The sequence below is a fragment of the Triturus cristatus genome, chromosome 4_2, assembly GCF_964204655.1.
Source record: "Triturus cristatus chromosome 4_2, aTriCri1.1, whole genome shotgun sequence".
NCBI classification, from domain to species: Eukaryota; Metazoa; Chordata; class Amphibia; order Caudata; family Salamandridae; genus Triturus; species Triturus cristatus.
In genome coordinates, this window is record NC_140586.1 from 723,741,102 (window position 1) to 723,755,523 (window position 14,422).

Below are 14,422 nucleotides of genomic sequence, written 5' to 3' on the forward strand. Positions count from 1 at the left end.
CGCTCATGCATCTCATCTTCCCACTCGGTCAATGCCTCAAACTGCGTAGGCCTAGGTCGCGGATCTAAACTCATCATCCGTTCCCGTAAATTCCTTAATATGGCCAAATTAAAAGACCCATCCTCAGGAAACGCTAGAACTCCGTCTTCCTTTGTATATTTTGCCCAATTGTCTAACCAAATACAGGTATGATACCCATATTTCGCAACCATAAAGGATGCGGGGGTCTTTGCCGGAGGAAGTAACTGTCCTTCCCTCGTCACAATTTTCTTGTCCTTTACAAATATATTTTTCAATTTACTAAACACAGACGTTTTCTTTCTCTCGGGTGAATGATAATACATTTTCCCGTCTTCTGTGAACTCTTTTAGTCTTCTATACCTCGGTTTGATCTTTAATCCAATAGTAGTGCGACTCTTACTCATGCACCAATCCTGGCACGTCTACGTCACTGTCACAACCTCCAATCCTTGCGCGACTCACACTAACGCACCAATCCTGGAGCATCTACGTCGTCACAACTTCCAATCCCTGCGCGACTCACACTAACGCACCAATCTTGGAGCGTCTACATCACTGACTAGCTGTCCAATCCCAGTGCGGTCCTTCTGACGTCTACAGTCGCTGCGGCGGCTTCTACTCCTGACTCCTGGCCTCAATCTACCCCTCCTTTACAAAACTACTCGGTAGACTTTGTTTCAAATTTACAATACTGGTTAGTTACAACGTACAAACATCTCCATTGTCTGCTCCGCTAACCACAGAATAGCAAAAGACCTTTCCCACGAGAATCCTGTTTTCCCGAGAGCAGCGCTTACCTCTGCCCTACTACAGAATTATTACGTCCGTTGGCAAAGTAGCACATCCCTCTACTTCACCCTTCTATCACGCATAAATTAACTGTTCTCTCCGGAATTAAAACACATAGTTGGAAACGTAATGCTCCTGAGAAGTAACACCAGAGTTCCGCAATTAATTCAAATGCTATTTCATTCACGCACTTTCACACAAAGAAGTACTGTTCATTCACACAGAATCCTGCTTTCCCGAGAACAGCGTACAGTCTGTCCTACTACAGAATTATAACATTCGTTAACAAAGCAGCACTTACCTCTACTCTGTCCTTCTAACAAGCTCAGAGAACACCTGCTACCTTTTCAGTAAAAAGCGTTATCGGCATACCTACTGGTTTCCTGGTACTTTAAACTGAAATTTCACAAATAACTCTTTGCTATCATATACACTTCTCTCACACAGAAATTGTCTCTAATGTCAACACACAGCGATGTCACCGAATCGAACCCAGACAATGCGACGCGCAACTTCAATTTTTATGCGTTTTCCCCGTGTACCTACGGGCAACCACAATCCCGTCTTTCCCGAGAACAGCGCTTACCTCTGTCCTACTACGGAATTGTCACCGACTTCTTACATCCCAGAAGCCGTACAGACTACATAGAACTCAATACGACTTCAACATATAGTGTTAATACATATATCAACATCACTTAATAATCAATAAGCTATATATACATGCCAAAATCATCAATCAGAACAACAAATTTCTCTCTAGCTACCCAGGATACTGGTAACTATATATATATATACAACTCATCAATCCTAGACAATAAAAACCATCATCTTGCTACCAAGAAAACTGGTGCAGTTCAGAACACAAAATCTCCTCTTGCTTCCACGGACGGAATGATTCCACAGTCACACGCACATACACACATCACACGCTGGTGGGGCCCATAACACCAACATTCATTCTCATCAATCTATCCGTGCCTACAGAGAGATTGGGTCTTCTAATTTCCCTTCCGAACTACAGCTTTATTTCCCTTGGATGGAGGAGACCACATCTATTTAATTTTATCCTGACATTTCCTCCATCCGGAGGCCAATTGGATCATTTAGTTGGCTAGGGAGGTGATGATAAACACTTCAATACTTATGCTAATAAAATATACATTTCAAGAAATAACCACCCGACACAGTTCTTCAAACAATCAATTCTTTATCTAATTTAACTTGTAAATCAGAGTCCTAACAAGAGCAATAGAATCTTGAGTCATAATTACCTATTCTGGCTAATTGTCGTTCTCTAAGTCAGAATCGGGTCCTCAGAAAATCATCAAAGAGTCTAGCGTCCCGTCCTCTACTGTCAGCGTCGTGAGTAGCATCGATCAGGGTGCGTCTCAAGATCATAGGGTGGTAACCAGCGATATTTCCCTCTCTGGTCTACTAATATTTATACTGAAATTTTGCATATAAAAAAAACATTTCATAATTTCTAGTCATTTCATTGGCTGAATTCAGCCCCGTCCCAAGAATTTAAGTAACATATTCAATGTTCACATTCGGATGATGTATTCAGCCAGGCGTATGGGAAAATCGTTCCCAGGTCAGGAATGTATCAGTCTATTGTGGAAAAGGTGGCTTTGGTTCCAAACTAGTAACATTTTCATCCGTGTTCAGGGACATTGGCTTCTCGCCCAGAGTAGTCTTCATGGACCTGGTACAGGGGTTCAAGGAGAGGTTGCTGCGTAGTCAGTGCAGACGCCTTCCTCTGCTGTCAATTGCATGAAGTCATGTACTTTATTGTGGATTCAGTTGGCAGCCATCTTTTAGGAGGCCGAAATAGTCAACTTAAGGTAAAGAAACACAAAACATAATTAATACATGGAAATGAATAAAACAAGGTTATTCCCTTGCTAATACCCTTATGTGTATGCATTTATCTAGCCATATGCGACAACTAAAGCCGTTAATGCGGGTTTATTTAAGCGCAAATCACATAAACATTGCTTAAACTAAACATATAATTTTAATATGCGTACAATCTTAGTTCACCTATTAATTTAGCCATGCAAATGCGTTCCCACGTATGTTCTCTTGATTAATAAGGTTGATTAGTTAACCACAGCAAACAGTTTAATCATTAAGATTTATCATTTAGTCCTTTTAATATAAAGATATATAAATGGATTGGGTATACCAAATAATTTTATTTTACCCGCTCCAGCAGGGGCTCCAACTTCGGTGGGCACAACTAGGACGGGTCAGTGCGGCCCCTGCCCCTTGGTGAGTCCGCACCCGCGGGGAGGCTGCCACTGCAGCCAGTGCGACCACCTTGGCTGCTGCGGGCACAGGCTAGAGTCTCGTTGCCGGATCAGAGGCAGTTCGCCAGTGTTTGTGGGAGAGGGTTGCAGCCTGTGGAGCATGGGTGGTTCCCTCCGCAGCTCCACCCAAGGCACGGGTTTGCTTGGCCTCCGGGTTCGTTCGGTTGGTATTGCCCAGCATTCCGTTGTGCGAATGGGGTGGCACCAGGTGGCATTTCGGATTGATGGGTGCCCGTCGCATTGACGGTTTGCTCTGCCAGGGTGCAGTGGGGGTTGGGGGCTCTCATTGGCACTGGTGCTGCTTTGGGCTGAAGAGTGCAGGAAGAGTGGGGCCTGTGGTGAGTGCATTGAACGAATGCTTCGCTGTTTGGCCTACAGGCTCTTTTTGCCGCCAGGGGATATGCATGTTTCCCTCGCGGTGGCGCATTGGAGGAGCGCGGTACTGCTGACAGCTTGAAGGGTGGTCATGCATCTGAGGGAGTGTGGTTGGGGGGACTTGAGGGGGCACTGTTGGGGTGCTAGTGTGGGAGTCCATGGGGGGCGCCAACAAACATCATTGCCCTGGTCCGCATGTCCCCCGTCGGACCCCGGAGTCTGCAGATGGGGCCAATTTTGAAGCGTGAGTCAGCTTTGCGCGGCGGGCGCCGTGGCACGGTTTTGCTCCCCCCTCACCTGGAGCAGTCTAGGTATATAACACATAGGCACAATCCAAACTTGGAAATGTTTCACAAAAAGCAGCCTCAAAACCTAGTCTTATTATAATTCCTTTGCTATGGCTGTAAGTACTGATATGGATATGTTCCCCCTTTGTTAGGTTCGCTCGCTAGTCAGTGTCTCTCATAGTCTTTGAATGGCCATCCATAGTTGCTGCAAGTATGAAAATGCCACACATAGCTATCAGAAACCTGGCAGCTAGGGATGGGGGTGGCTAGCTCAGGCGCAGCCGGTGTCGGGTGCCTGGGCCCCCATGTTAGATCGTACAGCTTAGGGGCCCATACACCTGTTTTGGCATCCTTTTCTCTAGACATTCTCATAGCGCGCTGCTCTTAACTCCCCCCAATTCGGGTCACAGTTATCCTGGCCTTTCATTAGGGTTCACACTGGCCAGCTGTTTTCATGTTTTCCCCCACAGGGCTCCTGTCCCGGCCCTGGTCTGCTCTAGCGGGAGTCAGGATTTCGGCCCATCTCGAGCGCTGCTGATTATCTTAGGCAACAAACGACAAAGCCGACAGGACTGTATTTGGGAGGACTGATGTTACTTGCTATAGCAAACCCTAGATGCAATGAAAGAATCAGCCATAAACAAGTGGGGCAGGACACTAGTCGAAGCACAGACTCTTAGCCCACGGGTGTAAGCCACAACCTTAATTACAGTGGCCAGACACCGAGAGAGACCAGACATTGCTGGTGTTCCAGAGCAGGGCACGATCTTATCCCTCCCCCCTTGAGAATCGCCCATTGCGGGGGCATTGACTGACTTGTTAATCTTTGAGTGGGGCCACCTCGGCAGGGTGCACTGCGTTTTGGTGTTTGAGACGGGCGCTCATAGGCCTTGTCTTTACATATAATTATGAATGGCAGGGGTCACTAATATTTGACAATCCTTTGACCATGTGCAAAGATACTTGCAATTTTAGGACACAAGACTATGTGCAGGGAGGTTTTGGTATAAGACCAAGAGTGGGGCAAGATGTTTACGAAACCACTGACATCGGGCGTCTGTGGTTGTGAGTGCAGAGCGCGGGGGGGTCCGTTGCTCCCAGTGTTGTTGGGCGGGGGCTCCGGACTGCTTCATTATCCCGGCCTCAGAACGGGGTGCACTGCGGGTCGGTTGGTCTGCCTGTGTTCCGCCTGCGAGGCACTGATGACTGGCACTGTGCTCGCGGGCAATGGCCAGGCACGATTCATTCACTTAATCTGTACTGCTAATTATGGTCTCTCATGTTCGGTTTGTTACCCAACACTTGGGAGGCATCTGGTTGGAGTAGCACTCCAGAAGCTTAACCATGGCTTCTTTTGCACTGCTGGTGTCTTTTATAACTGGCCGGGTTCTGCTGCATCCGTGTTTCACATAGGGTCTCTCTTGTTCGCATGGTGCGTTGACTTTGGCAGTTTAGCCGGGGCCAGTGTTGTCTCCTGACCCTCGCACAGGTCATGGTCCATATTCTTACAACGAAGCCATAAGTGGTTGCTTATTTACCTTATGCAACTATCACCCATTGAAAGTCAAGGGTCCTGGCTTGCTGTAGGGGTCATGTTACGGTTGATTATATATCTGGACACAAGGGTAGAAGAGACAGAACTATGCAGCACACCATACTGAGCAACGGTTACGTCTCTACAATGCCCCAGATAAACTGCTTCTATGGTTTCGTCTGGCTATGGCGGGGTTTCACACCCATTTTACCTGTTTTACAGGGGGGTATGGTTGATTTCCGTTGATTGGTGGTGTTGCTTAGTGTAATGGTCCGATTTGTGGTTGAGCTTGCTATTCATTAAAGTGGCTTTTCAGGGGTGGATCTTTCAGCGGTGCCTTGGTGAGTGACTTGCGCGGGGGGTTTGGTTTGTGGTGCCTTTCCTTTGGAGTTGGGATGTTCAGTGTAAACCTCGGTGTCCGGTTTGGCACCTGGGTGGTGTGCCCCATGAGAAGTCTGTTTCGTATTATTGCATTGAGCGAATATTTCGATGCTTGGCCAACAAGGTCCTTTGGCCACCAGAAGTTATGCATGTGGCCGTTATCAATGTCTTATTGATGTATGTGCTACTGATGACAAATGGTTAAATGGTTGTCGGTTTTGGCCGGGGCTCTGCAAGTATGGTTTCATCTTTCTCACCTAACACCTGTGCATTATCGGCCTAGAAGCCAAGTATACTTCACGGGGCTCTGCTCACACCAAAGTGGGCCAAGATCACACAAAGCACAGGAGGAGAGTGCGGTGTCAGTCATATATGGCGAATTATGAGAAATATGCCAGAGGTAGCAATATGATATCACAGACTTGATCAGTGATATTATCATGGTTCATCCTGTGTCCCAGTATAAACAAAAGTTACGGACAGGCTCTGTTTTGCAAAGACTAGTATTTTGTCTCCGCATGTGCCTCTTTCGCAGTACAACGAGGTCAATTTTGACGCCAATGCCGGGTTTGTGCGCCACTATTCCGTTTCCAAAGGGCTCCCGCTTTCCACTTTCGGCACCTGGCTTACGTGCAGGTGACCTGTCTGGCTGTTGCGGAAGTTGATTAGTGTAATGGTCCCATTTGCTGTTCAGCTTGCTATTCATCGAAGGGAGACATTTAATGAATGTTCAACACGTTAAGGTGACAGTCCCACCAGTTCAGAATGGAAGCATTTTCAAGATGCTACGCAGGGAAGACAGAATTGTGGCTTCAGTTATCTTATACAACTAACAAGCATTGTTAAAGCCAAGGGTACTGGCGTGTTGTAGGTGCTATGGTTTTGTAGTATATATCCGGAGGCAATGTCAGAAGACGCAAAATAACAGTCTGCCTTTGCCACCGGTTACCAGCCCAATGGTGGGAAAGTATAATTTTACACTTACTCAGGAAATTTCAACGCAAAGAGAGGCACTGCGAAATACTGAGACTGCATTCTGCAATTGGCTACGAGGGCCTTCATGGGGAACACCTGCGGGCACCATATAGAATCAGGTACCAGGTACACTGGGTGGGCATTCCCCTGCAGCCAAGGGCCAGTATCAGGTAGCCTCAGTTAAGACATATTCACCCGCGCTTTAACCAGGGCAGAAGGCAGGTGGTGTTAGTTGTCAGCTAACAAGTGTGCTGAGGCGCAGAAGAGTTTGGTAAACACTGCGTTAGTGCCAAATGGTGATAGGGTATTTTTGACATTTTGGCATCCCAAAATTCAGGAAAGGGTAGGTATTTACACATAACTTTCCCCTCTGGTTCAACAGACTTGTCTGCCCCCCAGAACGAGACAATAGAAGGGGCATCTTTTGGGACTGGGGTCCCTAACACATTGATAGTCAAGCGCTGGGGTAGATGTACCATGAAAGGCATGGTCACTACTTGGGTTGTCCCCAAGTCCTGGGGTCAAACTGGGTTGGAGCATTAAGTCTTCAGTCCTTGGGTAGCATCCAGCAACCGTTCAATACAAGTAAGGGCAGTTAGATAAGTATAAGCAAGTGGGTAACATACACTGGCTAGTCAGCGACATCGTGCCCCAGGGGCATGCGCGCTTTACAAATACACATAGCTGCAATCAGAAGGGTGCCAAGTGGCAAAAAACCAGTAAAGAGGTTTAGGATGTGTGTCTCTGGCGTCACAGCTGGGTGGAGCCAGTCCCATTTAGAGGTACGCCCGGGGGAAAATGGTGTGCTCCTTTAGGTTCCCATGACCTAGGCGGTGTGTGGCATCTCCCACATCAAATGTTAGGCAGGAGAAGACAGACAGTGCGCCCTGTATCGAAGCAGACAGATTCGCTAAGCGGGTATGCCTAGGGGGCTTCACCAGAGGGAGCTGAGCGGTCGAGATTCCCACAAAGAGTAAGGGATGCAGGGCAAGTGCTGGAGGGCAGCAGTGCTCATTGTTCATATGCCCAGTTATGGACATCCCTGAGGGCGGCAGCCAGAGGGATCAGCAAATAGGTGGGGCATCAAGAGCCAGGGTGTCTGAAACTGTCCCGCCCAGAGTTGGGACGGGGCTGAGTCATGTGACCAGTAGCGGTCCGTGGAGGGAGTTCGGTGGGGCAGTGAGGCGGGGCAGGGGAGGGGCAGGGTGGGGAAATGTAAACACCGGAATATGGATGAACGGAGGTAAGTACACATTTAAATAAATAAAACGAATTTCGTTGCGCGAGCTGCATCGCATTTTGTGATGCAGCGCGCGCAAAGGAATTCGTTTTATTTATTTAAATGTGTACTTACCTCCGTTCATCCATATTCCGGTGTTTACATTTTCCACCCTGCCCCTCCCCCGCCCCGCCTCACTGCCCCACCGAACTCCCTCCACGGACCGCTACTGCATGTGACGCAGTGTAACTTTCCCGCGTGAGGTGAATAGTGCTTGGCACAACTTCACAGGCCTAAAGGACATTTTTGTTTCATCAGATACTAGCTGATCCAAGCTAACATCAAGGGTGTACTGCTTAAATCAGACAGATTCTCTAAGCCGTATGCCTAGGGGTTCCACCACAGGGGGAACTGAACGGTCAAATTCCCATAAGTAATAAGGGATACATGGCAAGGGCATGAGGGCCCCTTGCCCATGGTCACACACTTCTAGTTATGAACACCCCTGTGCGTCATTATTTAGCAAGCAAAGGGACTGTGCAAAGGTTAAGTATAACCCTTCTTGCCATGATAGCCAAAGTAGGCAGGCCGGTTGGTGGAGCAGTCACCTAGCAAGTGGGCGGCTGTCCCATAGATGGGGCACGCAGAGGTTTCGGCACACACGGTGCTTGAAGGACGGCAGCTAGGCGAGATCAGCAAATAGATGGGGCAATGTGAGCCATGGTGTCTGCATTCCTCCTGCCCAGAATTGGCACGGGGCTGAGTCATGTGATGCAGTGGAACTTTCCTGCACGGGGTGAATAGTTCTTGACACAACTTCACAGGCCAAAAGGGCCTTTTGTTTCATCAGACACTAGCTGATCCAGGCTAACGTCAAGGGCTATTGGGATATAGATGGGGCATCTATAACCAGTAGGGATGTTCTCTTTCATCTAGATTTGCAGGAGGCTCTAGACAGGAGAGTTTGCGGGTAAGACTATAGCTGTTTTGGTGGGGGGCCCTGGCGGCGATGGTGGCCCCCTCCAGAGCTGTGGCGATCTGGAAACAAATGGGTACAGAAGGGTACCTCTGCGCGGCACCATAGGGGGTGCAAGAGCCAAAGCCCAGGAGCCTCATGGGAGGTTCCTGGAAAATCCTGAAAGGGGCGTGAGTAATAAGGGACCATGTGTCACGTGATCCGGGAAGAGGATCACCAGAAGGGGCAGCACAGATGGGGTTCGCCCCAGCGCTGCTTGGCTCATCAGGTGGGCAGGCGGCCTAGATGGTTGCCTGCCCTTGGATCGCCCGTAAGATAACCCACCATATTACATAACGGTGTATGTAATAAACCTGCAGCAGTTTTACCCAAACAAAAATTGTGTGGTGTGTTTATTTATTAAAATGCATGCTATGTGTGGTGGGGTGGGTAGTGTTGCCAATGGTGGTGCTATGAAGCTGCCCGAGGCCCCCGCAGGGGGCCACTAACGAGGGCAGCCCTCTAGTGCCTCCGGGGCACCCCACAACCCCCTTATGGGCAGGGACTCAGGGAGGAGTCCCCCCCAGCCTTGTTGCGGTGCCCTATGCAAGCGTCACTTCCTGTGTGCGAGGACAGGGGGAGGTGTATATATGTCTCCCCCACCATCTGGACGTCCTCTTTTGCGCGCCGGACATGCCGTATCCCACCCTACCGCTTACCCGGCGTGGTTTGTGGCAGGCAGGAGGCAGAGAATGTTGTAATGTTGTCCTTTTTCGTTGCAGGCGGAGTTACAGGGCGATCTGGAAGCAAATGGGTACAGAAGGGTACCTCTGCGCGGCACCATAGGGGGTGCCAGAGCCAAAGCCCAGGAGCCTCATGGGAGGTTCCTGGAAAACCGTGTCGGTGCCCCGTTAGTCCTTCGGGCGGTTGTGGGCCTGAACAACCGGGGGCTTGCCTTGCTACCCTGAAAGGGGCGTGAGTAATAAGGCACCATGTGCCACGTGATCCGGGAAGAGAATCACCAGAAGGGGCAGCACAGATGGGGTTTGCCCCAGCGCTGCTTGGCTCATCAGGCGGGCAGGCGGCCCAGATGGTTGCCAACCCTAACCCTTGGATCGCCCGTAAGATAACCCACCATATTACATAACTGTGTATGTAATAAACCTGCGGCAGTTTTACCCAAGCAAAAATTGTGTGGTGTGTTTATTTATTAGCATGCATGCTATATGTGGTGGGGTGGGTAGTGTTGCCAATGGTGATGCTATGCTCCCTCTGGGGCGGTACCAAGACCGATTTGTGTGTGGCTGTTCTCAGTTTACGATGGAACATTGAGCAAAAAGATGATGTACTGGAATGCAGATTATAGTCATTATGAGGGACAGCGGTTAATTGAAGCTTCCATCATCACCGTTTTCATTTTCTCCCAACTAGGGCAAAAATTTGTATTTGTTTTAAATTGTCTTCTGTTTGTGAGGAGAGGCGGGAGGTGCATACGCTCCATGTGTTAAAGTTAATATTGTATTCAGTTTGATATCCGTTCCTCCTGTTTCTGTCCATTTCCGCAAACTCTGAGACTTTGTCATGGACTATGATGGATGACAGTTAGACATTTGCTAGAGCAGAAGCTGCTGTCTTAGACTTTGCCTTTGGTGACTCTGCCACTGTCTTTGATGCCCCTGATTTCAGGGTTAAGAAGACAGTGTTGGGAACAGAAAGTAAAAAGGTTTTATCAGTCCTGTTTACTTTCTGTAGTGTCTACACCTTCTTGCTCAGCACCTAAAAGAAGCCCATTGAGAGGCAAAATTCGAGACGAGGTAAACTCTCTGAGGCCTTTACGGATCAAAGGATGTGTGATGTCACTTCCACTGCCTCTACCATTTTGATGAATGCTATCCATGGAGTCTGTTGTCTCTCCCTCTCTGCTTACCAAGAGAAAGGGGATGAAAAGTGGACAAGGCGAATAAAGAAAGTATTTTAGTAAATGTCATGGAACGCCTGAAGCATGGGAGGAAATATGGATTTTGTGCATAGTGATACTAAAATACCGAAGGAGTATTTCAGAGTTTAGGTTAGATTGTCCTCCTATTTCTGGGTGACAGAGGATTCTCGACCATCCTGGCGGAGAAAGTCATGCCCGGTGGAAGTTCCATCAGCTGAAATGTGGCGACTAGAAACATACCCTGTAACGATTAGCCAGACACTATTGTGAGTAATATGAAAGAAGGAGCTTTATTTTCCTTTTAAAGTGTAGGCTTAACCTAAGGCCTGGGCTTTCCTTACTCAGAGGGGTGCTTAATTAAACAAGCATTTGCAATGCAATAGTCTCGCATTTACGCGAGTTTGAGCTATTGGCATTGTAAATGATAATGGATGGCTTTTATTTATGTTTTGGTTTTTAAAACATAAATAAAAGTCATTTTCATTTGCAATGCCAATAGCTTAAATACACATAAATGTGAGTCCTATTGCATTGCAAACGCTTGTTTTTCATGTTAATGCTCTGTTGTTACCTATTTGTGCATTTTTCTGCAGTTTTTAAATCGCGCAAACTCTACTCAAAGGTGTTGCAGTGATTTAGTGAGCACCAGTTACATCACATAAGGTAACCTAAAAGAGCAATGCCAAGTAACCACATAATCTATTAGACCCTATATAGCATCACCGGTTACTTCTTCTCGAAGTTCAACACCCACACAAATCCATTTGTTTCAACCAGGAGAGGATTCAACCAGTATTCCCACTTTCTAATCCTGCATGGTGCTATGATAACCATATGGTCACTATAGATAATCCTACCACATTTGACCTTGTTTTTTCAAAATGTTCTTGTAGGACAGAATTCCCCTGAACCCTCCCTTTAGAGTGTCAGCCTTGCTCGCTTGTTCCGATTCCAGGTACACTTCACCTCTATCAAACACCTCTTTCAAAGTTCACCAGCCGGCACTGGAGGACTTACCTGGTTTCTGCTGCCCCAGGACCAGCCAGTTTGGGGTGCAGGTGCTGATTTTTAGGGGGACATGGAGGAAGGGATCCACGTTGTGAGTCACCTCTTTTTCTTCGTTTGCTACGACTTGAGGCAGGCGGTCAGACCGCCATGGTCGGTCGCTGGAAATCCACATTGTAATCCGGATGGTGGTCGGGTCTCCCTGTACAGCCCTATGGCTGCTGTTTCTCTCTGACCATCAACCAGTGGGTGAAGGAAGGCTGTTGGAGTTGGCGGTTTGTCAGTGGTTGGTCGGAGTTCAGGCTGGATGCATCGTAATCTTGCAGTCGGTCCGACTACTTCCAAAGAGACCTTAGGCGGTCCGACCGCATCCGACGGGGCCACAGAATGCAGTCCCAACAGCATGGTAATCAGGCCCCAAGTTAGCAAGAACTACGCATCAAGCAACCTGTTAGCTAAATTACCCCTAAACTTAGCAAACAAGCCATAAGAATGCTACAATTTAATTAAACCCGAGCGGAGCAGGCAGAATTGCTCTACGCAGAGCTCTACGAACTTGGGCAAAAACTCAGCGGAGCTCTGCTACGTGCCTCCCACCCCCGCAATAAATATTTTTCAAATACAAATTACAATTAAAGTAAATAAAAGCGCACTTACCTTTATCGCGGCATCCCGGGCTGCCCTCCTCCTCCTCGCCATGGTTCTGCAGACTCCCCTACGTCAGACGTATGTCATGGTAGGACTGCGCATGCGCAGTTCTACCATGACTTACGTCTGACGTAAGGGATTATGACGAGGAGGAGGGCAGCCCTGAGAAGCCACGATAAAGGTAAGTGCGCTTTTATTTACTTTAATTGTAATTTCTATTTGAAAAATATGTATTGGGGAGGGAGGTGGGAGGGGGGAGGGTACGGGACTGAACTCCGCCTTCTGCGGAGTACGAAGTTTTGCAGGATCTTCTCGTTCTCCGCAGAATGCGTAGTATTAAAAAATCCGTAAACTCCGCAAGTAGAGAGGAGTTCATGTCCCAGGGTTAAATTTAATGTCAAACTCTTCATATATAACAAAGGAATCCAATACTTAGAAATGATAGCCAAAAGCATAATATAAAATAAATAATAACCTAACAAAATCCTCAAAAATGATCAAAATATGTAAACCAACATAACAAATAATTTTTTATTAAATAACAAATATATTATTCTATTGCATCAGTCAAAAAAAAATTCTAATGGTAACAAAGACTGATATAATAAAAGTGTATAAAAACAATTTCAACAAAAAATATAACTGGCAACAACCAAAAGAAGCTAAAATGCAAATTCAATCCATCACATAAATTATTTACAAAACATAAACCACACAATTCCATATAACAATCATATCATATTTGCACAAGCAAAATAATATCAAATTGCCCTTTCAAAGAAATGGAATAAATGAAACTTACTGTTCTGTAGGAGCAGATCTTCCTCTGTATCGAAGTAGTCAAAAATTGTAGTTCACCAACAATGTTTGAAACATTGTTTAAAAAGTCTCCAAAAATGCAAAAGACAAAAAAAATCCAATAAAAATCCCTCGAAGCTATCCAAAATATATTAAAACCATAAAAAACCTGGAAATGTGTTTAAAAAAACAGGAATGCCACAGGAAGCCCGAAAAAAACAGGACATCAAAAGTATTGGTTTATTATAAAACCAAAATGATTTCCTTTAAAAAAAAAAACCCAGAAACTCCCAGTGCCCATTAGACACATTCGTAGACAAAAAGACCTCTGTACCCGCAGTGGCGGTCTGACCGCCACCTACCCGTCAGACACACCGCCCTAGTCCACCCTAGTCCAAGTAGGATGATCGGACTGCCTTAAACCTGCCGCTTGACCTTGGATCCCATGGCAGTCACAAAAGCAGCAGGGCATGGCGGCGGTGTCGATGCAGGCACTGCCGTCAGAATTACAAGTTGCATTTAACCAACCTTTTCATGATGGGGACCACGCCATGAAAAGGTCTGCAGAAAGGCAGGGAAGGGGCCCCAAATAGGGCCCCCTAGCATTTTTTCCCATTGGGCATTGTGGCTGGGGCATATCTTGTGCCATGCATGACACTGTGCATGGCAACAGTGCACGCACAACAGTGCAGGCGCTGCAGGGCGATGACATCGCCTTCAGGCTCACTCTGTGAGCCGAAGCATGCCGCTGCTGCAAGACTGCCGCCGGCACACCACAGGCCCGGCCCGGTGGTCAACTCTAAATGCGGCAGTCAGGATGCCGCCAGCTTGGCGGCATACTCCCAACCCCTGCAATGGCGGAATAGAAATTTGGTCCTTAATTATCAATGAATAAGTAACATAACACTATTTAACATAGTAATACACTAAAATAGTGTACAAAAACCCATAACCAGAAATTTGTGAAAATAGTACTACGAATACATATAAATATACAAATAAACCAAAAACAACACTATAAGTAACTTCTAGGCCTCACCCCTAAAGCACCCTACCCTCAAAAACCCTTAATAAATCCTTAAAAAAAGACTTACATGTTCCGATGAAGAGCAGCACATTAAAGCAACCTAGTTTTAGGGAAAAATGCTAAAAATAACACAAAATAGAAGGGAGCGCTAAAA